Genomic DNA, 27047 nt, shown 5'->3' on the forward strand with positions numbered 1-27047 from the left:
TGAAAAATCAGGACGGGAGGTAGGGGGGGAATAGGAGCCTATATAAGAAAAAGACACCAAAATTATAAAAGTGGGACATCTGCTCACCCTACCCCAACCCCCTGTCCTGATTTTTCACACATGGTATCTGGCTATCCCCAGTCCAGCCATGTGTGACCATTCCAATCCTGGCTGCCTGCGAGGAAGTGAGTTACTTTCACTGTCATTCCTCAGCAGGTAGGCAGCCAGTCTCCTCCCTCTCCCTCAGCACCTCACCCAACCCAGCCCTTACAGCCCTCATGCCAGGGGAAAGAGTCACACTCACAGGTGAGTTCTTTCCCCCACCCCTTCCCAGAGACTTCCCAGCAGCCAATCCCCTCCCTCAGACTGTGCTGCATTTGGCTCTCTAGGACCCAACAGCCCTGCTCTTACATGCTCCACTGCTTCCTGCCTGTCCGGGCTCCCGGCACAGTGGTGCCCCCAGACCTAGTGATGCCCTAGGCGGCTGCCTATTCTGCCTATGGCTAAGGACGGCTCTGTATGTATTTGTAAGTATATGAAGATAAAATTCATACCACAGAATTCCTCTTTTTATTCTGCAGCCATACACAGAGGCCAAAATTAAATGCAGGCATAAATCCCCCTGCTGTGTAAGGGAATAAATGAAATTGAAAGCTTGTTATTTTATATAAGAGCTTCCTTTCTAATCTTTCAAGCTCATGTAAGGCATTAGGGAGCAAGCACAAAGACAATGAAAGTTGGGATGCATGCTTTTGCTGCCATTTATATTTAAAAAATGGCAAAATTGGTTCTACCGGGAGGGATGAAAGGTTACAAGAGGAAAGCATTGTGAAACCCTCAGTGATCCAAATTAAGAACACTTTGTCTTTTGGACTATGGATCTAACAGAAAACCCACAAGCCCCAAGATTTTTTAATGTTCCAGTATGCAATAAAAACACTTAATCATCTTCCATAACCCAATTTATTCTTAATATTCATTAGGGCTGTTACAAAAATAAATATTTGCATTATTTCCATTAGACTATGTGTGCATCTGTGATTAACAAAGAGCAAGGTGTGGTACCCTGAGTTTTCCAGTGTTAAAAGCTTGCTTTGCAAGGGGATTATGGGGTAGGACTGGGAAATCATCAATTCACGCTATGGCAAATGCTTGCTAATCCTCACTTTGCTAACCAGAGCATTTCCTCTCCCCAGACTGTCTGCTACTCCCCTCCTCTCAGCAAGGATTTAATGTGAGCTGCCATAATACTAGGACATCACTAATTTTATAAACTAAACTACATTTACTGGCACACATTTATTTATGTATTTATTTATGTATTTAGATTTGGAAGAATGTAAGCAATCAAAAGGCACTCTAGGAATCTTTGACATAACTTAAAGATACATCACAAATAATACCCTAACTTCAGCAGTAATTTTGCAATATGCTCTGAAGGTTATCAGATTTGGACTATGGTGTGTGTGGGTGTGGGTGTGTGTCTAAGAGAAAGAGAGACCTTGTGAAATATCATAAATAATTAACATTGATTTGAAATACAATATAATTATCCATATGAAATGAACTAAATTAATTCTGTGATGTGTCTCCTTTGCTTTTCTACTCTGTTTATTTAATAATGCTCTGATCCAACTTCCTTCTCAATGGGAGTCTTTCCATTGACTTTAGTGGGAGTTGGATAAGTCCAATTAGGCTCATACTTGCTTATTTATAAAATTCAGTAATTTCAATGGTTCTCGCATTCCATAATTAGTGTGGCTCTCCTGCATTCCCTATAGAGAGTCAGAGAGATACTGACTCAAGTGTAGGGAAGGTGGAGACACTTTCAAAAGTGCTCAAGTGACATAGGCACACAAGTCTTATTTACTTTTACCAAATACCCAAGGTAATCACAATATAAGCATTTCCATGGGCTTTGTCTTTAAACATCTACAGTTAATTCATTAATTATAATATAAAAGGGACTAAAATTAAACATAAAAATAACATTACAAATTTTAGGTTCTGATTAATACAAAACAGTCTATACACTGCAGAAACTTATCTTTACCAATATTTATCCACATGGGTCAACTGCTTACTAGCTTATTCAGAATACTTTGCACTTATATAACCCTCCCCACTAAAGCTCCCAAAGTGCTTTATGAACTTCAGTCAGTTGTACCCTCCTGATTTTACTGATGAAGCCCAAATGCCCACAGTCATACAGAAACTCTGGGGCAGAATAAGGAACAGAAACCAGGGATGAAATCCTGGGCCCATTGAAGTCAATGACAAAACTCCCATTCACTGCAAAGGGGTCAGGATTTCACCCCAGCTCCCCTGAGTCCCATCCCAGAGTCTTAGCCAAAAGAGCATCCTCCGTGCCGGAACAAAACAAAAACAAAAAGAAACCCTGAAATTTCCTGAAAACCAAACTTCCAAAAAAGTGTCATTGCAGGTCAACTCAAACATTTCATTCTCATAAACACTGAAACATTTCCTTCCAATTTTTAATGTACAAAATTGTAAAAAATATTTGAAAAGAATATTTGAAAAGAAAAAAATATTTGAAAAGAAAAGTGGTTTCCATGTGGACAACTGAAATATTTTATTCTGAAAAGTTTGAAGTGGAACATTTAGACCTTATCCAAATGGATTTTTTTTGCTATTTTTCTTTCAAAGTTTCAGTGGAGGCAGCACATTTCTGCACTGTCTCGCATACGACAAATCTATATTCTCCCACCAAAAAATGATCTGTTAGAAAATTTCCAACCAGCTCTACTTGCAATTAAACAAAATTGCAGTCACTGTGTATCAGCTTACATCCAAGTCACCTCCGTACCTCAGCATCTATTGTGGCCCTGCTCGCCCCAGTGCACATACAGCAATCATTAGTGTTCACTAGAGGGAGATTTTCAAAACAAGATAATTTGTTTTCTATTGAGGCTAAAAATTCTAATCAGTCTGTTTCATTAGAACCCCTTCCCCTCACCCCTTAAAGTCTCATTTTGAATTAATGGAAAAAAGGAAGTTTCACATGGTAAACATATGATTATTAAACATTATTTTCTAAGGAGAATGAGGAAATCAATGTCACAATCAAATCTGCCAACCACTTCCATCATCTTCTTCAGTAGTGTCTCTGCATCTCACCGATGCAAAGGAAAAAAAGAAAAAGAGGGAAGTGTATCTCATTAGGAGGGAAAATGGAAGCAGCATTTCTTAGCACTCCATCCACTGCCATCATGTCAGAGACATCACATTTTGCTGTTGTCATCAGCAGATACATGTAATTAGGTGACAGCAAAATGAACTACTGCTTTTTGCTACTGTTTCTAGCAGATTTCAGGCCACTGGCAAGTATATGGTAATGGAACATAGGCAGTTGCCCATGAATGGTTCCTGGTGTTCACAAGGAAAATGTAAGCGTGATGCACTGAGTCACAGAGGAATACAGGAGGTAATTATGAAGAGATGAGTAGCCAATGAAACAGAGGAAAACTAAGTAGGCTGAATCAGAAGGCTGATTATGAGTATGCTGATGCAGAATTACGACAGGAAAGGGTATAGCCAATTGGTTTGATTCTGATCTCATTTACATCAATCAAAAGGAAGTCAATGGAATTACTATTGATTTACAGAGCTGTAACCATTAGGAAAATCAGGTCCACAATAAATATGCAGACATAAACACATTGACAGGTATGTGGAAATGCAAGAGAGAGGGATAGGATAATCCATGCTAATCTGCTTTATATATGCATGATAGTAAAACATATTGTGACCATTAAGTATTTGTTAAGATCCAAGACTCTTGGTATAAGGATTATGATATTATATAAGTATTATATGAGCCAGACGTACTCCAGAGTTTAGATAAGATATTGTTGAAGTCAGTATTAATAAAGCAAGAGGACTGTTTTCTCTGTGCTGTAGAGTATTACACACTAATGAAAGGAGAAAACACTAATCAGATAAACAAAGCAAGAGAGATACTCTCAAGGGAACCTCCCATATTCAAAATCTATGGGGAAGAAGCAGTGCCACCGATGAATATTCATAAACAACTCTGCTGTGTGATATGCACATTCTATCAAGTCTCTTAAATATGGATATAAAAGTGAATATGCATTTTCCAATTAAAGATTGCTTTCTGATTTTTTTTAAATTCCATTTGTTTACATGAATCTATTCTCACTTGTTGGGGAAGTTTCTTTCCCCACATGTCTGTATGTGACAATGAATCAAAAGTATGTTCTCTTCTGTTATCTAAGGCGATAATGGAGAATTGTAGAATCTTGCCAGAGGCTGCAGGATGCCTTTTCAGAGCTCTCATAAAATCATCAAACGAAACTGGAGCAAAGGCTAATTTTTCCAAGTAGAAATCTCTCCCTGTGGAGCTATATTAATGAGGACTGCAGCAATACATAATACTGTATTAATTATCTGGAGCTGACTGTCAAGAATGTTTCTTACCAGTAGCTGATTCTAGAGAATTAAAATTATTTACTGAAATGTAATGTATTTTTCCCAAAATTGACAAAATGCTCCATTTCACTCCACTGACTAGCGACAGTCATGGCATTTTTATCACATCTCATGGTTTTCTGGGGCCTCAGCTTATGATTTTTGAATGGGTGAGGTTGCCAGTACTGGTATAATGGGAAGATATAAGAGAAAATGGGAGTGTGTCATATATGACACTTGAGAAAAAGGAATTCATTTGACATTGATGAGTGGGAAACTTGTTCTGGCAAGTGACAGAAGCCATATGATTCTGGAATTGGGAAGGGTGAAGGAAATATTTGCCCCCCTGCCAGCAGCCAAATGGGGACACATTTATGAGGCACCCACTAACCAGAGGCTGATGCAGAAGATGGGACTCCCCAAGAATGGTCCAGGCACAACAATCAAAGCAGCTGTTGCCAGCAGCAGGGTAGTGTTGCTAGGCCATGGAACTTAAAGTGCTTCCCCTGACTGCAGATTTTGGTGCCACAGGAATATTCCAGATCAGAGCTGAAATTCTGTCCGAAATAGCTTTGTTTCTATTTGACCTATGCACATGTGATAGCAAACAGTTGCCCACACACCAATAGCTAACGATTCCAAGTGGAAAAATCTCATAGAAGGCTCGGCTTTGCTTGACAACGGGGTTGCCTAGCCTCAGAAATGGGAGATGCCTTGATTAAATTAGGACTGCTGAGAGGCAAGCAGGCAAAGGCAGAATCAATATTTTCTCATATGCAAAGATATTAACTAAGATTCTGAATGTAATAATATTCCTGGCCCAGCTGAGCTTTAAAGTTAATGAGAGCCTCATTTATTTTCTGAAAGAAGGATACTAACACTAGATTGCAGACTTACTAGAAATCAGCAATAAATAAAATTAAAGCTAACAAAATAAAACCACTCACTAGTGTCTGTTGTCCTTGTATTGTCTCACTTGCCTTCTTGAAAAGGTAGTTGGAGCTGTCATGATAGGTGTTGTACACTGTGCCCTGCACTACAAACATACTGTTCCTGTGGTGTATGCCCAAACCTACTTTTTATCTAGTGAAATCTGAAGAGACACATTTACTGTATTAGGGAATATGGTCTTTTATTCAAAAGATCAGAAGAATGAAGCAAAAGAAACAGTAGTGGAAAGGAAGGGAGAGCAGGGGAATGGGAAATTACAGTGGTAAGAAGAAGCACTCATTCCATCTATTTCGGCAATGAGACTGGTTATTAAAAGTCCACTTTACAAGGGTTTACACATATGCCCTTCTCAGCATACAACTGTAATGTAAAAATCTTTCTTTCTTTCTTTCTTTCTTTCTGTAATTTACCTACCTTCATATTTAGCTGTGCTGATACCAGTCCAATGCATTGCTTGAGCAATGCTTGTGACTGCAGATGCAATTCATATGGTGGGATGGAAAAGTTACACTGAAATGAGTTAAAAGGAAAGTGTTAAATAATAAATGATTCCCACAAATAGTGCCATTCTTTGACTTTCTACAGGAAGCCACTTCCAATTCCTCTGACAGAACACATGGAATATAAGCTACTATTCACAAAACAAGGCAACTGAAGGTAACAAACAAATCTCTTTCTTTGGGATATACACTCCTCTCCCTGGTATTAGTGGGTAGCTCATCAACATTAATTACGTACCTGAATGGAGCAGAGTATATATCAATTAAACAGCTTCTAGTTCAGATATATTGGCTACTCCCTTAGCTCCGCTGAACAAAACATGATGAAAAGAACAGGAGTACTTGTGGCACCTTAGAGCCTAACAAATTTATTTCAGCATGAGCTTTCGTGAGCTACAGCTCACTTCTTCGGATGCATAGAATGGAACACACGAAAGCTCATGCTGAAATAAATTTGTTAGTCTCTAAGGTGCCACAAGTACTCCTGTTCTTTTTGAGGATACAGACTAACACGGCTGCTACTCTGAAAAAAGACATGATGAGAAACTGTTAAACGCATTTTCTTTCATTTCTTTAAATTATATACTGCTGTAAATTATATTTAATAAATCCATTGTTCAAAATCATGTGAGAACATTCAAGCAGCAATATTGTTTACTATCCCAATATACTGTAAGTTCTTACAAACTATGTATCTCACTGAATGTCACTGGGCAAGTTTTATGACCACGATTCTCATGAGTTTCCTTTTAATGCTGGCAATTAGGCTGTCTGCCAGGAGTTGAAATGATTAGTAGTAAATATAAACTTAATAGCTCTGTTTTGCAGTTTTCCAAGTCATTCTTGGTTCACCTATCCACTGGGAGCATAATGTGAACCCAGAGTCTTATCAGCTGAACATGGAACAATAACAAAGGCTGCCATAAAATGAGGGGAAATATTAAGGGATGGGGGGGGAGGGCGAAATTTATATGGTCAATATGAAAAAAGAAAAGGAGAAACAAAGTACCACAACTTTCTGGAAGAGATTTTCAAAGCAGTGTGGGGGATATAGCCACATATTTTCCACTAAACTTACAGGGCTGAATCCTGTTAATTGATCTGAAAACCTAAATCTTTCTCTTTATTGGCCAGCTTAAACATTCAAGCAGCAACTATATTTACTTTCCCAATAGTAAGCCTAAGTTTGAAAAAGAAACAAAAACCACACAGCAGAAGACAGGAGCTGAAAAAAATATTAAAAATAAAAGATTTAATAACAAAAAATGGAGATTCTCCATTTGAAAACAGCAAACAGGATATGAATCCATTAGAGCTGATCAAAAGAATGTTGAGAAAATTCTTTTCCATCAGAAAATGCCTTTTTCATCAAAACTAAAACTTCTTGAGGGAGCTCGTCAATTTTGAATAAATTTTATTTAGGGGAAAAAGCAAACATTCCATTAGACATTTTGAGAATGGAATGTTTTGATTTTTCATATTGAAATGACTTTTTATTTAGAAATTTATTTTATTTTACATTGTAAAAAATTTTTAAAATTTATTACAATTGAGATGAAATGTTTTGGATTTATTGAAACATTTTAATTGACCCAAAACATTTTTTTTTAATTTCAAAAAAATAATTTAAAGGACAATCTTTTGCTTTTGTTCTGGTTCAGCACTATACAGATTTCAAAACAAGAATTTCCCAGCCCCTCTAGAGTCCATATAATATAAAAACAGGATTTCCAAATGCATATAGGTGAAAATCTTATGCGTCTGATTTGCTCATGAGTACTGCACAAGGAGTGAGGGGCTAGCTGCCTCCTTTTCTTGGGTCCCATGGGCTGAGGAAGTCATGGTCAGGCTGGAGGAGTTGCATATTGTCCCTGTGTACAGTGCCTCATACAATGTGACTCAGATATCAGTTAGGACACCTAGACAGAGCAGGAATTTAAATAAACAATAACAATAAAAAAAGGTATAATCAGGGGTGAAAGTAACTTAAAGGACTTGCCAGTACTCCAGAGTCTTGTGTTGGGGGAGGGGCCTCAACCGGAAGAGACGTGGCCTCTATCGGAAGAGGTGGGGCCTTTAAATCCATGGGTTTTTAAATCAGGATTTAAAGGGCTCGGAGATTCAGCTGAAGCTAGGAGCCAGGCCCTTTAAACCACCCCTGGAGCTACCAGTTGCAGAGGCGACTGGGAGCCCTGGGGTTTGGGCAGGGGTGAAAGTAATTTATATTTCTTACCCATATGGTCCAATCGCAAGCAACCCACCTCTCCTATGTACTTCATGGATCCCTCCCACTGCATGACATAGATAGAGAAAATAAAGCTACTATTCCTACTACCAATACTGTCTGTAATAAAACTTTACTATTGGAATAAGCCTGAAAAAGTCAAAACTCACTGTCACATTTTTCTCCGTGTCTTCCCTCCTCCTCCAGCCAGGCTGCGGACACTAGGCTCCATGCTTTCTCCCTGCCTGGCACTGAGTAGCAACTGCAGGGGCTACCCTCTAGCTTGCAGCAGGGAGCAGGGAGACTGGCTGAGGGAGGGAGAAGCCTGCCTCCTGCATAAGAACAGTTTAAACTCAGCTTTTCCCTGCACGGTTCAGTAACATTTCAAAGAGGGTCTGCAAGCAGTTTGGACATCACAACCATGATCCTCTGCTGGGGAGGGAATGGGATAGATTTGAACTTGGAAATGGTTCCTGATTTTGATTGTGTTTTTTGTGTATAGGAGATCCCCTTCATCCCTGGGGCAGAAAAGCACTGCCCCTGTCATGGTCACACACACCCTCGCCCTCCCCCACAACAACAACTGGGAGTGAAATTAACAGGGATGCCAGAAACAGCTTCTAACCCTGCAGGCTAGAGCCTAGAGGAGAACACCTCCTGGGGGAGGAAAGGGGGGGGAGGAATGCAGAGCCTTGTCTGCAGCCTGGCTGGAGGAGGGGGAGGGAGTAGATGAGAAACTAATGTGACAGTGAGTTTTCCCCTTCCACCTGCTCTTATTAACTCTGGATTTAAGCTGTGCAGCCAAATGCTTGTATTTGTTGTGTATTTTAGTACTGGTGACAATATCCCCTCATCCCAGGGGCAGACAAGGACTGCCCCTGCCATGGTCAAACATACCCTCCCCACTCCCCCCAGCTACTGTGAGTGAAATTAATAAGGATGCCAGAAACCACTCCTAACCCCGAGGGCTGAACCACTCAGGGAACAGCTGAGTTTAAACTATTCTTATGCAGGGGGCAGGCTTCTCCCTCTGTCAGACAGTCTCCTTTTCTTACCGGTCCTCCGTACCAGCCCGTACCAGCTTACTTTCACCTCTAGGTATAATCCATCCATAAATTATTATTAAAGATTATATAAACCCTTTGTTTAAAGTGTGTCAGTACTATGGGCCTGATTTGCCTCTCCTTTCACACTTGTTTTACACTCCATCCAACAGGGTTACTCCAGATTTACATGGATGGAAGTGAAGGGTGAATCAGGCATAGGATGACATCTATTCAAAAGGCAAAAGCGGGACACATGCAGGAGCTCCACTCCCTCCACTTCCCCACCTCTGCCCTTCCTCTTCCCACAAGTCCTCACCCCCTTCCCCTGAGCCCTCACCCCATGCTCCTCCTCTCCCCCCCGAGGCCCTGACCCCAGAAGCCAGAGCCAGGCTGTGGTAAGAACTGGCCATAGAGAGCCAACGGGCTTGATACAGCCCCCAGCCTGTGTCCTTGCCCTCAAGTGCACACTGCCTAGGAGAGGTGGAGGGTCTGGGGCTCCCCACAGCAGTCCAGGCTCCCTGGGCAACTCTTACTACTGCCTGGCTCTGACTTCTGGTCTGGACACAATGTGGGGCCTTGGGGAAGGAGAGAAGGAGCAGAAAGTGGGGCATCATGGTGAGGAGGTCTAAGGCCCACCTCAGCCTCCCTCCCCACTAGGAAAAGACTGGTGCCATCTCTGAGCCCTTGGGCTTGTGCAGAATGGTGTTGAGGAGAATCTGGGACAAATGCTATCGTAGAATCATTCAGCCTGGAACCAGGACTTGACCTCTGCATTTTGGGACTGTCTCACTCAATCTGGGACAGATGGTCATCCTAATCAGGCACTATGGGGGGTGTGTGTGTGTGTGTGTGTGAAGATGTACAACTGTATATGCAACATGCATCCTAGGCATCCTGTATAAAGAAAAACTGAAGGTGCATACCTGCCTATTGGACAATTCCATTAGGGATTATATATTTTAACTATTTCCATGCCTCTGGCACACAATAGTTTAGTCTCCTGAGGGCTGCAATACTTGGATCTAATTACAGTAGTTAGACTTAGTGTGAGGGTGCTGGGTGGTGTTTACTGACCTCTGATACACAAGAGGTCAGACCAGATCTGGTGGTCTCTTCTGGCCTTAAATTCTTCAAGTGTTTCTGCACTCAGCATTGTAACACCTAACTGATTTAGGAAACTAAATATCATTTTCAAAAGGGCTTTAGGAACTTAGGAGCCAAAATTCCATTGATAACCAGTGGGATTTTGGCTCATAAATTCCTATATCACTTTTGAAAATGAGACTGAGGCTCCTAAATCAGACATTGCAATGCTGAGCATAGCAAAGCCTGAGTCCCTTTAAAATGTGGGATTATGGCTCTCTGACATTGTCAGAACTTTTTTTCCAGCTTTACTCCAAAACAAAATTTTGGCAAAATTGATACAATTCTGTGACATATTTTGATATCAATGAACCTGCATTTTCTGACAGAAAACAGTTCTGTCAACTATTTTCCAACCACTTCTAGTTTAAAAAAAAATTACTCCTAAAGTGCCATCTAATAATAAATCTATTTAAATGCACTAACTGACTGCCATGAAAGTCAGTGAAAGTCTGGGAATTACATAGGACCCTAAAGTGCCCAGTGTTAATATATTGTACCAAAGATATAAATAAATCACAGATCAGCAAAGGATTACTCTGCAACTTTCTCATGACTTGTGAGTGAGAGAGCCATAGTACAGCGGTTTTCCTCAGTAAACTCAAGTAAAAATCTAAGCTAAATAAGGTGTAAGTAAAGTTAAAGCACATGACTCTGTTCACAGACTTATTAAAAAATCCAACAAGATTGACATGCACTGAATAGTTTGATAAAATGTTGGTGACCACAAATACAACCTTTAACAAAAATTAGCTATAATTTAGCCAAGGAAAGGTATCTGTAAAACTGCTGGCTAATGCTGCAATACAGTTACTTGATTTTTCTCTTTTCCTACATGTTGAGATGGATTTTCAGAAAACTGTGTTCCAGTGCAGCCTGCTCATGATACATTTCCTTCTTCTCAAATAGGCAAATACCCTGTCTACTGCTTCATTATTATCTTGTACTGTTGTGGCCTGCATTCTTTCTAAAATCCCCAGGTTCCCCTCCACACGCATAAATGTAGGGGCAATAGGGATATTAGATTGTAAGTATAGGGACTTGCCTTTGTGTCATCAAATCTTCTGAAAAACCCATCTACTTACTTGACTATCAATATTTCTAAGGCATCTATCTCAGCCATTTTTATATACAATGGCACTGCTGTGAAAATAATACATAATGGGTCAAATTAAAACCTGAAATTTCTCCATTGAAATCAAAGGCATTTGACCAGGGATGAATTTGGAATAAATGAAATAAATAAATAAATAAATAAAATAATAAGTTTTCAAATATTCTTCAACTAATAACACCATGTAAGTGTTTAAATGCAGAATCATTCAGTTCTCAACACTCATGGCTCTACACTTACTTTTGCTTCTTATAGCTAAAACTCATGTGACACCTTTATGTAACAGAATACTCTTAAGTTCTACTCAAATTTTAAAAATACTCAGACATTTGAAGGCAGCTGCTAAAACATAAAACTACAAAACAGCATCCCCTAATCATTGGGTCTCACACCACACCTTCCATGTAATGGGAGGTGGTAAGGGACAAAATTGCTTTTACTACCAAGAGACACTATAAACCAATCTCGTACATTTGAAAAGGAAAGCATGTTCCTGCTTTCTGACCGCTCTACTCTTTCTTTCACAGCTTGTCCAGGTGAAGTCAATTACTACACTGCATTTAACTTTGCTCGCAAAATGCATATATGAAGTGCTTGGGGATAGGACAAATTCTTCATGTACATAGTTGTATGGCAAATGACCACTCCATTCTCCAACCAAATACCACAGAATTGTCAAGGATAAAAAGAAATGTGGTAAAATAAAAAAAAAATCACATTTCCCCCCCTCGAAGATACTGCTATCGGAGAAGAAGTGACATCAGTTTAAACAACTGAAAACGAGGGAACATTACAGGATGTAATCTGTACAAAGCTCTTGATAAACCTTAGGTGATGCTTCCACAGGGTGCTATTAAGAATTTGAAGATATAGAAACAAATGCGGTGCTTCGGAATGGATCATGTCTGAACCTTTATATTGTTAGGCATTTGAAATATCAGGATATCACACTGCACATACTCCTCTAGGGTCCTAATTCTCAAAGATGCATCCTGACATTAGTGCCAGATATTCTGTGAAGAAGCTGACAAGACGCCTGTTTTGTAGTTAAGATTCAAGAGGAATGAGAAGGTTGGAAAAGCATAAAAACTGACCTGAACCATCCATCAACATTTGAACTGAAAACAAATTTCTAACACTTAGAAAAGTTAGGACTGGGGAAACTAAAAAAAAAAAAGTTAAAGCCCTTTAGAATGGGCATCATTAGTTTTTGAGCAAAATTCAATAGAGAATTCAGTACAGAAAATGATGGCATGATATGATTCTATATTCTTCACCTTTTCATGCCTCCAGACTTCATGGATCTAAACAGGACATGAAGAGGCAGTGGCAAGAAGCACTAGGCTTGATTCTGAACATGTCTGGAGCAACTCCATTACAGGGGATGGAATTATACCAGTGTAAAACTGGTGAGTTCAGAATCTGGCCCAGTGTTACTGCTGTCTTCTCTGTTCTGCCTGATCATATGCCTGTTCTGAATTTCAGGTGACATTGTAAACAAGAAGCCATGGGCTGCATTATCTCCCACAAATGTGAACACACTTGTTTGTCTTAGCCATTGGCTAAACAAGAAGTAGGACTGAGTGTCTTTGTAAGCTCTAAAGTTTCACATTGTTTTGTTTTTGAGTGCAGCTACGTTACAAAGAATGTACATTTGTAAGTTTCACTTTCATGATCAAGAGATGCACTACAGTATGTGTATAAGGTGAATTGAAAAACATTACTTCTTTTATCATTTTTTAAAACCTGACCTGCTGGGGGAGGGAGAAATAGCATCTTTCCAAACCTATTCTCAGCAAAGAATGCGTTGTGTTTCACTATGTCACTCAGGATAGCTACCTCTCTCCAGGTAGTTTTCCTGACGAGTGCAACAGAACAACATTATAGTAATGACTGGAGGAGACCACACACCAGAAATAGTATATCCACAACTCAGTCCCTCATGGTTTGGAAAAGATGAATCCTTCAATTAGTATTGACCTGGATCTCCCACATACCAGTCCACCAGGCAGTCTAAATATAAATCTACCAGCTATCTACCAATATATACATGGTCCCCAACACCATACTATCTGAGTACCTCATACACATTAATGAAATAATCCTTATAACACCCTTGGGAGGCACACAGGTATTACCCCCACTTTAGAGATGGCGAACTGAGGTGCTGAGAGATTACATTATTTGTTCATGGTCACAGAATGTCTGGAGCAGAAGCCAGCTCCCCAGAGCACTAGTTCAGGTCCTTACCAACATAGCCATCCTTCTCTATGAAAGTGGATTTAAAAATTGAAAATGAAAAACATTTCTGTCAAAATATACTTTCAGAGATTAATTTACAGCTTTGAAAGTTTACTAACAGCATTAAAAGAAAGTCTGTTGTAGTAGATAGGAAAAAAAAACAGATAAAAGGAAACTGATTACCAACTTCAGTAATAAGTGGGGGCTAGATGGCTCTGGAGTTGGTTATGGAATACAAGTGGAATCCAAAAGTTTTCTCCAGTCTTGATTGTTAGTTCAAATCAAGCGCAGGTCAGTAATGGGAGAAAGCTGGTAAAATCCGATGTTTGTTCAATGACCTACATGAAATGAGTTTGGTGGTCTTGGTCTAGCTTCAGCAGAAAAGTGAATATAACATAAACCCCATAACTGAATTTAGTAGTGAATGAAGGGCCGGCGCTTCCATTAGGCGCCAGGATTCGGGGAGCGGCATTTTGTGCACTGCCCACAGGGCACACGGGAGCTTTCAGTTCCACTCCCATCGCGCCGCCGAAGAAGGACCTTCTGCTGACGTGCTGCTGTCATAAACAGATAAGTAAGAGTTAATAGAACAGAAGTACTTCATATCTCTTTTGCCTGTAAAAGGTTAACAAGATCAGTGAGCCAGGTTGTCACCTGACCAGAGGACCAATCAGGAGACAGGATACTTTCAAATCTTGAGGGACGGAAGTCTGTGTGTGTGCTGTTAAATTTTGGTTGTTGTTCACTCTGGGTTCTGAGAGGAACCAGACGTGCAACCAGGTTTCTCTCCAATCTCTCTGATGCAGTCTCTTATATATCCAGAATAGTAAGTACTAGGTAGATAAGGCGAGTTAGGCTTTTGTTTGTTTTCTTTATTTCCAAATGTGTATTTGGCTGGAAGGAGTTCAAATTTGTATTTTGCTGAAAGGATTTTAATTTGTACTTGTATACTTAGGCTGGGAGGGTATTCCCAGTGTCTATAGCTGAAAGACAGTGTAACATAGTGCATCTTAAATTTACAAAGATAATTTTTACTGTTTTTTCTTTCTTTAATTAAAAGCTTTTATTGTTTAAGAACCTGATTGTTTTTTTTTTCTGGTGAGACCCCAGGGGACTGGGTCTGGATCCACCAGGGAATTGGTAGGGAGAAAGGAGGGAAGGGGGAGAGAAAGGTTAATTTTTCTCTGTGTTAGGATTACTGTCTCTCTCAGAGAGAGTCTGGGGGGGGGGAGAGAGAAGGAGGGGAGAAGGTGAATTTTCCTCTCTGTTTTAAGATTCAAGGAGTTTGAATCACAGTAATCTTCCAGGGTAACCCAGGGAGGGGAAGCCTGGGAGAGGCAACAGTGAGGGAAAGGGTTTACTTTCCTTGTGTTAAGATCCAGAGGGATTGGGTCTTGGGGGTCCCCGGGCAAGGTTTTGGCGGGATCAGAGTGTACCAGGCACTGGAATTCCTGGTTGGTGGCAGCGCTACAAGTACTAAGCTGGTAATTGAGCTTAGAGGAATTCATGCTGGTACCCCATCTTTTGGACACTAAGGTTCAGAGTGGGGAATTATACCATGACAGCTGCGGAAAACAGCGTCAGGCAATTGAGCAGCTCAATGACTGCTGCTGTCATCTGTGGCATTTCAGTGGAGGGTCCTTCTTCGGCGGCGCGATTGGAGTGGAACCGGAAGCTCCCACGCGCCCCGTGGGGAGCGCACAAAATGCCACCCCCCAAATTCTGTCTAGGGCACTAGAAACCCTGGCACCGCTCCTGAGTGAATGGGATACATTTTCGACACTTAGCATAACGGCACAGGTCTGAATGGGCCACCAAAAGTCACAGTTTACAGGTGATTCTCCTAAAAAGGCCTTGCTCCAGCAGTTGGTCCTTATTCAGAAATGTTAAACATAGGCATAAAGTAATTTTTGCTGAACTGAGACCGAAGTTGGGCTTAAGGCACACTGGCAAGACAAAGTGGTAAAGTTTACTCTTTCAGTGCTCATGCTGCATTATAAATACAGGACTTCAGTCATCAGGGCTTCCATTCAATGAAGACTCAGTTCAAATTAATTTTCTTTTTAGTGTATATAAATAAAAGAAATGTTACCATAACTTGCAAAATTCTACAATAAAATTCAGTGCCATTAGTCGGGTGAAATCACATGGACAAGGAGTAACTGAGGGATATTGAATCAGAGGTAATATTCCACAGTAAGGCTAAGGAATAATTCAATGAGAAAAATGGAGCAGCAGAATTGTATCAGAACGCATTTTGTATTCAGCACCAAATCCTGGCCCTAGCTATATCCACAGTGTGCAGCTCACATCAGCAACCTAACCCTTGTGCCATTGGGCTCTGTAGCTGTGGATGTCTAAGTCTTTGTCTACACTACAAGTGCTACAGTGCCACAGCTGCAGCTATACCATTATAGCTTGGAGACTTGATACAGTGGCGGAAAGGATTTTTCCATGGCTGTAGTAAATCCAGCTCCTTAAGAGGTAATAGCTAGGTAAATGGAATAATTCTTCCAGCAACCTAAAGGCGTCAACACCAGATCTTCAGTTGTTTTATCTATGTCTCTCAGGAGTGTGAATTTTTCACACCCCTGAGTGATTTTTCACACCCCTGAATTTTTCACACCCCTGTGTAGACCAGGCCTAAGTGTATGCTTGGTTGAGTTGCATGACTTTCTCCCAAGCCCCTCCCCACTACCACTGGCTTGATTCTCCCTCTTCCCTCATTCCATCACTGAATATCCAGAGTAAGCCAGCAATAGAGCAAGCTGGGTTACATGGAGTCTACCAAGATCCATACTGCTCTATAAGAGCTAAAATGTATCCTCTAGCGCTTGACCCTGAGATACTTTTGCTTCACTGGGAGTCGTAGGTATTCAGAACTTCTTATCAGCCAACAAACCATATAATGAGTTGACATAGTATTGTTCCAGCCACCATTCTTGCACTGCCTACGTGGTTGCTAAAATATCTCTAATTAACTAGAGGGGCTAGAGTATGGGATGTCTCTTGCAAAACCTCTGGTCTGAGCAATATGCCTAAAGACAGTGAAATTTGAAAATTGTCTTTTACATGCATCTAGGTTCTCAGTGCAGTGATGCACAATCACTGAGAAGTGTCTGATTATTTGCTATTTTGTAGTGTTTTGTGCCTCCATGTAAGAGTGCAGAATATTTATGAATTTTCTAATTGGTTTTCAGTCAAATCATTCCACTGAGAATAAGTTACAGTGCACTTGCAGAAGATTGGGGAGCTAAAGTGGATAATGCAAATGCTACTCCAACTCTTAAGCACTGAATACTGTGCACCTGCATTTTGAATACTTCTCTTGGTTCTTTTTTATATGATAATGATAGAATGATAGAAAGATGCTCTACTTATGACTACAGCCTATTTATTTACATTGGCTCCAACATGCACACACACAAATGGTTGGATAAGCAGCATAAGCTAAAGGACTATTTTGTTCATGAATGGAATGAATAAAAACAAGTGCTTAGTGAAAGCAAAAAGATTCTTTCTTTCTTTCTTTCTTTCGTATAGTTCATTTTGTGAACGGTAAACCCAAGGGGTAAAGGGTATTTGGTCAGGACTCTTTCAATGCTGTACCCAAACAACAATATATTTTTAAAAATATATAATTTAATAATGTTATTTTAGAGGCAACTCCACTGCCATATCCATCATCCCCAAAGGACATGATTAGGAACAGAGTAGATTGAGATCATGCAATCCAATAAAGTAAAATGATTCATACAGTAAGTGAGCTGGGATAGTCTGAGTTCCCAAGCCAATCTCTGCAAATTGGAGTACAATAAAAAGTAAAATGGTAAAACGGTATAAAAATAACTGGTCTAGGGTCTCAGCCTTCTAAGGCAATAAAGAGCTTTTAAAAAAGGAAAAGACAGAGAGAAACTTTGAAACTCAAGAAAGTTTTTATTCTAACAGTTGAAAGGGAAGAGATTCCTGGAGGTCAGTTCCATCAAGGAAATTCAATTCACAATTCAAGCTTGTCAATTTCAAAGCCAGGATGCCACTCTTTTAAGAGTGCAGACATTCTTTTAACAGAATTATTTCTTTATCCCTTTACTTGTTTGGTGTCAGGTTGTTTAAAGGCATAATAAATAAATAAACCTGAATCAAAATCTAGTCAGAAAGATTTAAGCACAATGTTGGTTGCAAAAGGTGACATTACTGAAATATGTGGTGAAATAAAATAACACATACCATTTTGTGGAAAAAAATGTGAAATGACTGACATCAAAAATAATTTCTAACTCACTTTCCCATAGGTACAGTACATTTGAGGAGTCCAATTCTCATCCTTGTCATTATGTTTATTCCACAATAATTATAAATTATTTATTTTAAACAGATAGTAATTGCTGCCAAAATATAGATGCAATATGGCTGATATAATGTGCTGTCGAATATTATAATGTAAATTGCAATCACAGTTTAATTTATTTTTCTAATGTGAGGAAGAGTTATGGAGGAAACAATCTCGCATTTATAATGGAAGACTACAGGGCTAAGTTGAGCTATTGACCCAAAGTCATGGGGCAGTAATCAAGGACAGAATTTGGCTCTATGTACTGTACTTTAAAACCAATTGGGAGAGTTTCTGCCATACATTTATTAATAAAATTAATGGCAAAAGGAAGGAATATACTGACCTACACTCTGAAAAACAAAACTAGAGGAAGGATTTGGGCCACTAGGAACTACCCCTCACGGAGGTTAGTGTGGAGCACTGCCACCTTTGAGGGAGTTTTGGAGGTGCTATACTTCTTCACAAACTACTTGCTGTGCAAGGATGTGCAGCCTGCTCCACACAATGTGACCACCAGACTCCAGAACTGAGGAGGGATAGAGTTATAACCCCACTTCCTCTCCATCCCCTATGTGTTAATCGCTTTTCTAATGAGCACATGGAGGAGTGTTGCGTTTCTACAAGCACAGGGATGACAATTTTTCCTGGCTTTTGTGTAGGTGCACTTGGAGGTGAGGCTCCAGGCACTGTCTCCCCAAGCACACAGCCAGACAAGAACCAGCGACAGTTTGGCTCCATATGTTTACAAGCACCCAAAGAAAAGACAGTATTTAGCATCTTCTGTTTCTCAAGACTGTATTCCACATTAAGGAAATACAACATGGAAGCTCAATCTCATATACAACAGTAAAATGTTCAGATGTGTCCATTTGCTTTGTCACTGAAGTCAGATACTTGACAGCTTACTTCGTGGCCTACAGTAGCACACTCAGAGCCTCAAACTGCATCATTAGGTCTGATCCAAAGTCCAGCAAAGGCAATTAGAGAAGCAGTATGAGCCAATGGAATGGGTGCTGAATTGAGATTGTGGAGATCTGTGTTTTAGTATCAGTTCAGCCACTAGTCTACCAGCTGACCTTGGGCAAATCTCTGTGCCTCAGTTTTCTCCACCTGTAAAATGGTATAATAATACTGACTTCCTTTGTGATCTACTGATGAAAAATAATGTATCATTATTTTTTTCCTAACTACAATGGACTATAAATCAGACCCACTGCAAAATCCTTACTTATGTGAGGATGCCCATCTTCACCATGACTACTCACATGAATTCGGACAATTCAATGTTAGTACAAATGTGACTCTACCTTATTTACAGCACAAGTTTCTACAGTACTACTACTTCTAGCCATTGTATAAAATATTATTCAATCACCATTTAAACTGACAAAAAGTGTATTGCTGAAAAGCCCGATACACAGCAGTCATCACAGCATCTGCCGAAGGAGACTTTTAACTGAAACTGTGCTTCTTTGTGTGTCAATGCACAGAGCCTAGCCACCTCTGCTCCTCCTAGTTAAAATTACAGCCATTGCTCTGTCAAACGAGTAGTTTTATGAGAGGTATTTAAGCTAATTTTTGACACCCAGAATAATTAAGCCCAGCTGAGCTGACTAATTGAGAATTATGCTTTTGGTACTATACTAGTTAATACGAAGAAAATTCCCCTTAAAATGAATTTTTCTTCCATTTAATTTTAATATATTATTTCAGTTAGTAAACCTAGCCAGATGCAAGTAAATCTTGAGCCCCAAACATTGTGTTCCATAGTATGTAAAACTCAGAGGAAGCCAGTCTAATAGGAGTTTACAATCTGAGAATCAAATCCTACTCACAAGTGATGCCTCTCCCCTCAGGCCATGTCTTCACTGCAGAGTAAACTCAAATCATCTGCACTCGAGCTAACTCCTCTTGAGTTAGCCTAACTCAAGTGCGAGCAGCCACACTGCGAAATAACACTCAAACTGCACAGAGGAATTGTGTTAGCAGTACAGAATGATTGCGTTGGCTGCCGATGAGTTGCACTAACTCGAGCTGTAGCCTATGCCCCCAGGCAGACGACCCAACTTTTATGCATCACCACACTGGAGTTAAGGTTTTTTTGTGTGCGGATGGCACTTGAGTTGGGCTAACACTCAAATTATAACCTAAGTCAGTGGTTCTCAAAGCCGGCCCGCCGCTTGTTCAGGGAAAGCCTCTGGTGGGCTGGGCCGGTTTGTTTACTTGCTGCATCCGCAGGTTTGGACAACTGCGGCTCCCATGGGCCGCGGTTCACTGCTCCAGGCCAATGGGAGCTGCAGGAAGGGTGACCAGCACATCCCTCGGCCCACGTTGCTTCTCGCAGCTCCCATTGGCCTGGAGCTGCGAACCACGGCCAGTGGGAGCCACGATCAGCCAAACCTGTGGACGCAGCAGGTAAATAAACTGGTGCAGCCTGCCAGAGGCTTTCCCTGAACAAGCGGCAGACTGGCTTTGAGAACCACTGATCTAAGTTATCTCTGCAGTGAAGACAGGCCCTAAAACTGTACATATCCCTTTAAAAAGCCTGTCCTTCCTAGGGTTTGCACAGGGGACAGGTAGCCCCAGTCTGAGTATCTGAATTGAATTTTCCCAAACTCTCAGCAAATTCCCCCACCATCCATTTTCATTCTAATATTCTGTTATTTTGATTTCCACTTCCCTTTTATACCACTCCTTTAATTTAGACACATGCATTTGGTCTGATTTCTGATGATTACCCACAATTCCCACTGACTTCTATTGGAGTTGTGAGTGTTCAACTCTTCTGAAAGTCAGGCCAATTTTAAAAGATTTCAAATTGGCAAATTCAACAAATAAAAGGATGTGATTTCCACCTAATCCTTCATTAGACTGTGGAACTCAATGCCACAGAAGTGGTTAAGGCCAAAGATTTAGCATGATTAAAAAAGGGCTTAGACATTTAAATGGGTATGAAAAATAGGCAGCATTAGAAGAGTTACTGCTAAAAAATTTTGGAAGGGACATTAAACCTGATGCTTCAGGCTGTATGGCAATATCTAACTGTTAGAGGTCAAAATGAGACCTAACTGGGGTCAGGGGCAAATTATTGCACATCTGCCTAGTGTGGGATTCTTATACCTTCTTCTGAAGTGCCTGCTGGTGGCCGCTGTCAAACACTGGCTATTGGACCAAATGGATGTTGGATCTGAGCCAGTGTAACAATTCCTATGTTTAAAAGATTTCCTTTTACATCAGTTATATGGGCTGTAACGTGTGAATGTTTTAATCATCTTGATTGGTGTGATATTTATTTGTGTACATTTTAGTATGGTTGTTGGAATTGTTCCCATTTGAATTCTGCATTACAAAAGTATTTAAGTGACATAAAGAAAAAAACAGTGTAGTACCATGTGTCAGGATCATGTGATTGAAAATACTGGAACATCCATACTTCAAATAAAAATACCTCCATGGATGTGTCTAAACTGTGCCTTAAATGTCTAAGCCCATGTAAGGTCAGTCATGTGTTATGCTGCAAAAGTGTCCTCACAGGTTCCTTAGTATCACTATCATTTCTTCTCTTCCTTCCTCTCCCTTTCTCAATTCCAGCTCTTGGTTCCTCCTTGTCCAGTATAAATATCTGATAACACTGAATAGATAATGTTTTTGCATACGTACACTCAAGGGTGAAATCCCAGCCCCACTAAAGTCCTGTTATCCAACTAGAATTTTGTCTTTGACTTCTACGGGATTTTACCCCTAGAGACTGAAAAATTCCAGTTGTCCTGGAATGCAGGAATGTCTATTATTATTTTTGCAGGAATTTACACGGCAAAGAGTATGAGATGCCTGCAAGAAAGGTAGCATTTTAAAATTTTCAGGTTCGTATTTGACTATTTAAAAAAAAGGAAAAAGCCTTTAGCTGTAGTTTATATTGAATTTATTTATGATATAACAACCTTGAATGCTATAATAAATTTACATTGGATTAATCCATTCATTATACCATACTAAGCAATACAAATAAACCAAGCAACCCATAATTATTAACAAAGGAGGTCCAATTTTCTTTTCAAATTTCCAAATATTGCATTTGGGTGATCACACTGCCTAAATGCTGATTTTTGCATCCAAGATGTGAGATTTAGATTTACATGCCAGTTTGCAAATGTGGACAAAGGACCCATCCTGCCCAGTGATTATTAAAAAACAAAAGGTGTTTTATTTTTATGTTCCTCCTCAAAAAAGTCCCAAGAGAAACATTACTGAAATATAACAGCAGTCATTCATAAAATGAAAGAGACACAAAATGAGCCATAACAGCCTAGTCCTAATTTCAGCTTGTTTGAAGAAAACATGTGCATTCTGGGGCAGCTTGGGGATGAACACAAACCAGTGACTGTGATAAGACTATAGAGCTGTTTTTAATTTACAAAAAAAAAAAATCAAAGTGAAGTGACTAGAAGTAAAAATATGGTACATGCCACCAAGTGAATTAAAGCTAATGTTACCACTAATGAAGACTTGAAACAAACAGTCATTAATTTTGTAAGATGACATTTATTAGTTATGAAACTTCTACTGGTACCAGTTAAACTCTAGGCAAATATTCTTTTCATGTAAAGTATGACAGCTGCTTCAAGAGGAATCTTAATCTGATACTCTCTGTGATTAAACACAGTGCACAACACTAATAATGCTTAATAATTTTTGATTTAAAAAAAAATCTAAGCAAACTATTCCTTCCTTGAGCACCAACAATTTTGGGTGCAGTCTGGTAATCCCTGTTCAGACAACGAGGCTTTGATGAGTATGGATCGGATGCTTTGTAAGAAAATGATCATCCACAGCTACGTGTGCCACATATCAACAATACATACAAAGAAGGGTGAATGAGGGCTAGGTATGTGTGGTCTGAAGGAAGAGAGAGGATGGGCTCAGAGGATCCAATGCTATGTCTCCCCGGAGAATGTCAATAGCATCCTCAATTTGGCTAGGTTCTAGGCCAAGGGTGGGCAAACTTTTTGGCCCGAATGCCACATTGGGGTTGCAAAACTGTGTGAAAGGCCAGGTAGGGAAGGCTGTGCCTCCCCAAACAGCCTGCCCCCTCATATGCCCCCTCTCACTTCCCAACCCCTGACTGCCCCCCTCAGTACTGCTGACCCATCCAACTCCCCCTGCTCCTTGTTCCCTGACCACCCCCTCCCAGAACTCACTGCCCCAACCGCCTCCCCAGGACTCCATCCCCTATCCAAGCCCCTCTGCTCCCTGTCCCCTGACTGGCCCAACCCCTAGCCACATCCCCGCTCCCTGACAGGCCCCCCAGGACTCCCACACCTACTCTTCTGTTCCCCATCTCCTGATCCCTATCCAACCCCCCCCGTTCCCTGTCCCCTGACCGCCCCCCCCCGAACCTCCACCCCATCTAACCACACCCTGCTCCCTGTCCCCAGACTGCCCCCGGAATCCCCTGCCCCTTATCCAACCCCCCCAGCCCTCTTACCATGCTACTCAGAGCAGCATGTCTGGCAGCAGCACCACCCTGCCGGAGCTAGACTCACTGCCGCTATGCTCGGCAGGAGAGCGCCGCTCCACCACCCAGAGTGCTGCCCGCGTGGTGGCGTACCTGTGAGGCAGGGAGACACAGTCTCCCGGGCCGGGGAGGAGGGTCCCACGGGCTGTAGTTTGCCCACCTCTGTTCTAGACTCAGGATGTGACTTTTAGTGCATGTCCACAAATCCCACCAATGCTAGCAGGCATTATATAGATGAATAAAAATCCCACATGATCCCTTTCCCCCCAGTTTCTAAAACCAATGGTGTTCAGCTTCAGATTATTGTATGGAAAAAAACTGTCAAGTTTCAGAAGAACTCAGTTGCATTTAAATAGTGTGACAAAGTTCCTCCTCTACCTTGGTGGGTCCTGCGCTTTTTGGCAGATTTGCTCACCTCAGTGATCTTCCACTCTTGTGGAACCCACAGTCTGGGTCAGCTCCTCCTGTGTCTGATCAGGAGTCAGGAGGTTTGGGGGCAGGGAGGGAACCCAGGCCCGCCCTCTACTCTGGGTTCCAGCCCAGGGCCCTGTGGATCACAGCTGTCTATAGTGCCTCCTGTAACAGCTGCATGACAGCTACAACTCCCTGGGCTACTTCCCCATGGCCTCCTCCAAACACCTTCTTTATCCTCACCACAGGACCTTCCTCCTGGTGTCTGATAATGCTTGTCCTCCTCAATCCTCCAGCAGTACACTCTCTCATTCTCAGCTCCTTGCCCTCTTGCTCCCAGCTCCTCACACACAGTCCTTCTCCTCTGGCTCCTCCCTGCCTGACCGGAGTGAGCTCCTTTTTAAACCCAGGTGCCCTGATTAGCCTGTCTTGATTGGCTGCAGGTGTTCTAATTAAAGTAGCTATCTCCACTGCCTTCTAGAAAGATCTTAATTGGCCCCAGGTGCCTTGATTAACCTGAAGCAACTGCCCTTTGGTTACCAGGGTCCTAGGGATTTGTTTAGCCCGGGGCTAACATACCGGTTTCTCAGTACTTTACTGTAGCCATCTGGCCTTGCCCTATCACAATAGCTATTGCTAATACAATCTTTGTGATTTCTGGCTAATGAACACTTTACATGAGAGCAGAAATCATCCAAACTGGGACTTGAGATAAGAACTGGTTCTTTGGGAAAGAGCAGGCACAAGAAAATTGCATAATCTGCAACTTTGCCATTATCTGCAGAATCAAAGTTTTTACTTATATATTCACAGACTTAAGGTCAGAAGGGACCATTATGATCTTCTAGTCTGACCTCCTGCACAATGCAGGCCACAGAATCTCATCCACCCACTCCTGTAACAAACCCCTAACCTATGTCTGAGTTACTGAAGTCCTCAAATTGTGGTTTAAAGACCTCAAGGTGCAGGGAATCCTCCAGCAAGTGACCCGTGCCCCACGCTGCAGAGGAAGGCGAAAAACCTCCAAGGCCTTTGCCAATCTGCCCTGGAGGAAAATTCCTTCCCAACCCCAAATATGGCACTCAGCTAAACCCTGAGCATGTGGGCAAGACTCACCAGCCAGACATCCAGGAAAGAATTCTCTGTAGTAACTCAGATCCCATCCCATCTAACATCCCATCACAGACCATTGGGCATATTTACCTGCTAATAATCAAAGATCAATTAATTGCCAAAATTAGGCTATCCCATTATACCATCCCCTCCATAAACTTATCAAGCATAGTCTTGAAGCCAGATATGTTTTTTGCACCCACTACTCCCCTTGGAAGGCTGTTCTAGAACTTCACTCCTCTAATGGTTAGAAACCTTCGTCTAATTTCAAGTCTAAACTTCCTAGTGTCCAGTTTATATCCATTTGTTCTTGTGTCCACACTTGTACTAAGCTTAAATAATTCCTCTCCGTCCCTGATATTTATCCCTCTGATATATTTATAAAGATCAATCATATCTCCCCTCAGCCTTCTTTTTGTTAGGCTAAACAAGCCAAGCTCTTTCAGTCTCCTTACATAAGACAGGTTTTCCATTCCTCAGATCATCCTAGTAGCCCTTCTATGTACCTGTTCCAGTTTGAATTCATCCTTCTTAAACATGGGAGACCAGAACTGCACAAGTATTCCAGATGAGGTCTCACCAGTGCCTTGTATAACAGTACTAACACCTCCTTATCTTTACTGGAAATACCTCGCCTGATGTATCCCATAACGCATTTGCTTTTTTAATGGTCATATCACATTGGTGGCTCATAGTCATCCTGTGATCAACCAATACTCCAAGGTCCTTCTCCTCCTCTGTTACTTCCAGCTGATGTGTCCTCAATTTATAACTAAAATTCTTGTTATTAATCTCTAAATGCATGACCTTGCACTTTTCACTATTAAATTTCATCCTATTACTATTACTCCAGTTTACAAGGTCATCATTAATTGTTTTTAAAATTGTCTAGGTGTTTACACTGAAGAGGGGTTTTGCAATATAAACCAGTGCACAGATGCCTTGTTCTCCACATTTTTAAAAGAGAGAGAAATTCAAGAGTTCATAGTTTGCTAAAAAGATGAAAATCTAGAATTATAAGAAAAGATGTAGAGACACAGCCATGTTCAGTCAAGAGGAAAGATGACTGAAAGGAGACATGCAACAAGGACAAAAATAAGTAAAAGGATGTTATAAAGTGGACAGAGACCAATTATTCTCATTAATCAATGAGGACAGAACAAGAAATGATGAGGTTAAGATATACCACGGAAAACGTAAGTGAAATATTAGGAAAAACACTGGAACATTAAGAACAGTCAGGCAGTAAAATGAGCTAACAGTGGAAAGTCTTTGTGCACCAGAAAGGCTAATAAAGATTTCCATTTTGTAGTGATGAGTTTGGAATGAGTAAATCTACCCTAAACTGAAGCCAGGAGATCAGCAGGTTCTGGGCCATATATAAGGGCTTTGCTCTGTATTGAACTGTTATAGGGAAAATAGACAGACTCTTGTCTCACCCAGCCAGGATGTCCTATAACAGGGCAGCAACCACTACTACAGGTATGAAATAGAACAGTGGAAACAGACAGCTGCTCCTCTTCTCCATTTTAGTCAACTGGACCTGGGCCTTAACTACAGTTGTTTGGGAATTCTTCAATGAAGCAATTTTTAGTTGAAAAATGCCAATTCATCAAACCTGTACATTTTCCTGCAAAAGGGGAGGTTTTGATTAAACTTTTTTTTTTTAATATATGTCCTTCATCCCCTTTTTAGGACACAACTATCAGTTTGCAGAGCTGTGCATGAGAAGACAGAGAGGGATTTTATGCTTAACATTACTTTAACACTACCATTACTATGGGACTATTCTTCAGGAAGATAAACTTTGAGGGGAAATGGTAGCTATGGCGATCAAGGCAGAGAAACAGCTGATAGCTGGTATGTGATCTGATTAAAGAAAAATGACAGCAGGAAAATAGGATGGATCACATGGAAAGAATAAGCTGCAGATAACAGATAACAGAATACTGAAGATTCCAGAGATGATTAAGAAGGGGCGATTCAGAACACAGCTTTGTCAAA

The 27047-nt window shown here is 40.8% G+C and overlaps 1 protein-coding gene across 19 annotated transcripts in view; it reads right to left on the reverse strand.

Moving 5' to 3' along the window:
• NRXN1 (neurexin 1) overlaps positions 1-27047 on the reverse strand; it is a 1267446-nt gene that overhangs the window by 242452 nt on the left and 997947 nt on the right. The window lies entirely within an intron of this gene.

This window comes from Gopherus flavomarginatus, chromosome 4 (assembly GCF_025201925.1).
Source record: "Gopherus flavomarginatus isolate rGopFla2 chromosome 4, rGopFla2.mat.asm, whole genome shotgun sequence".
NCBI lineage: Eukaryota > Metazoa > Chordata > Testudines > Testudinidae > Gopherus > Gopherus flavomarginatus.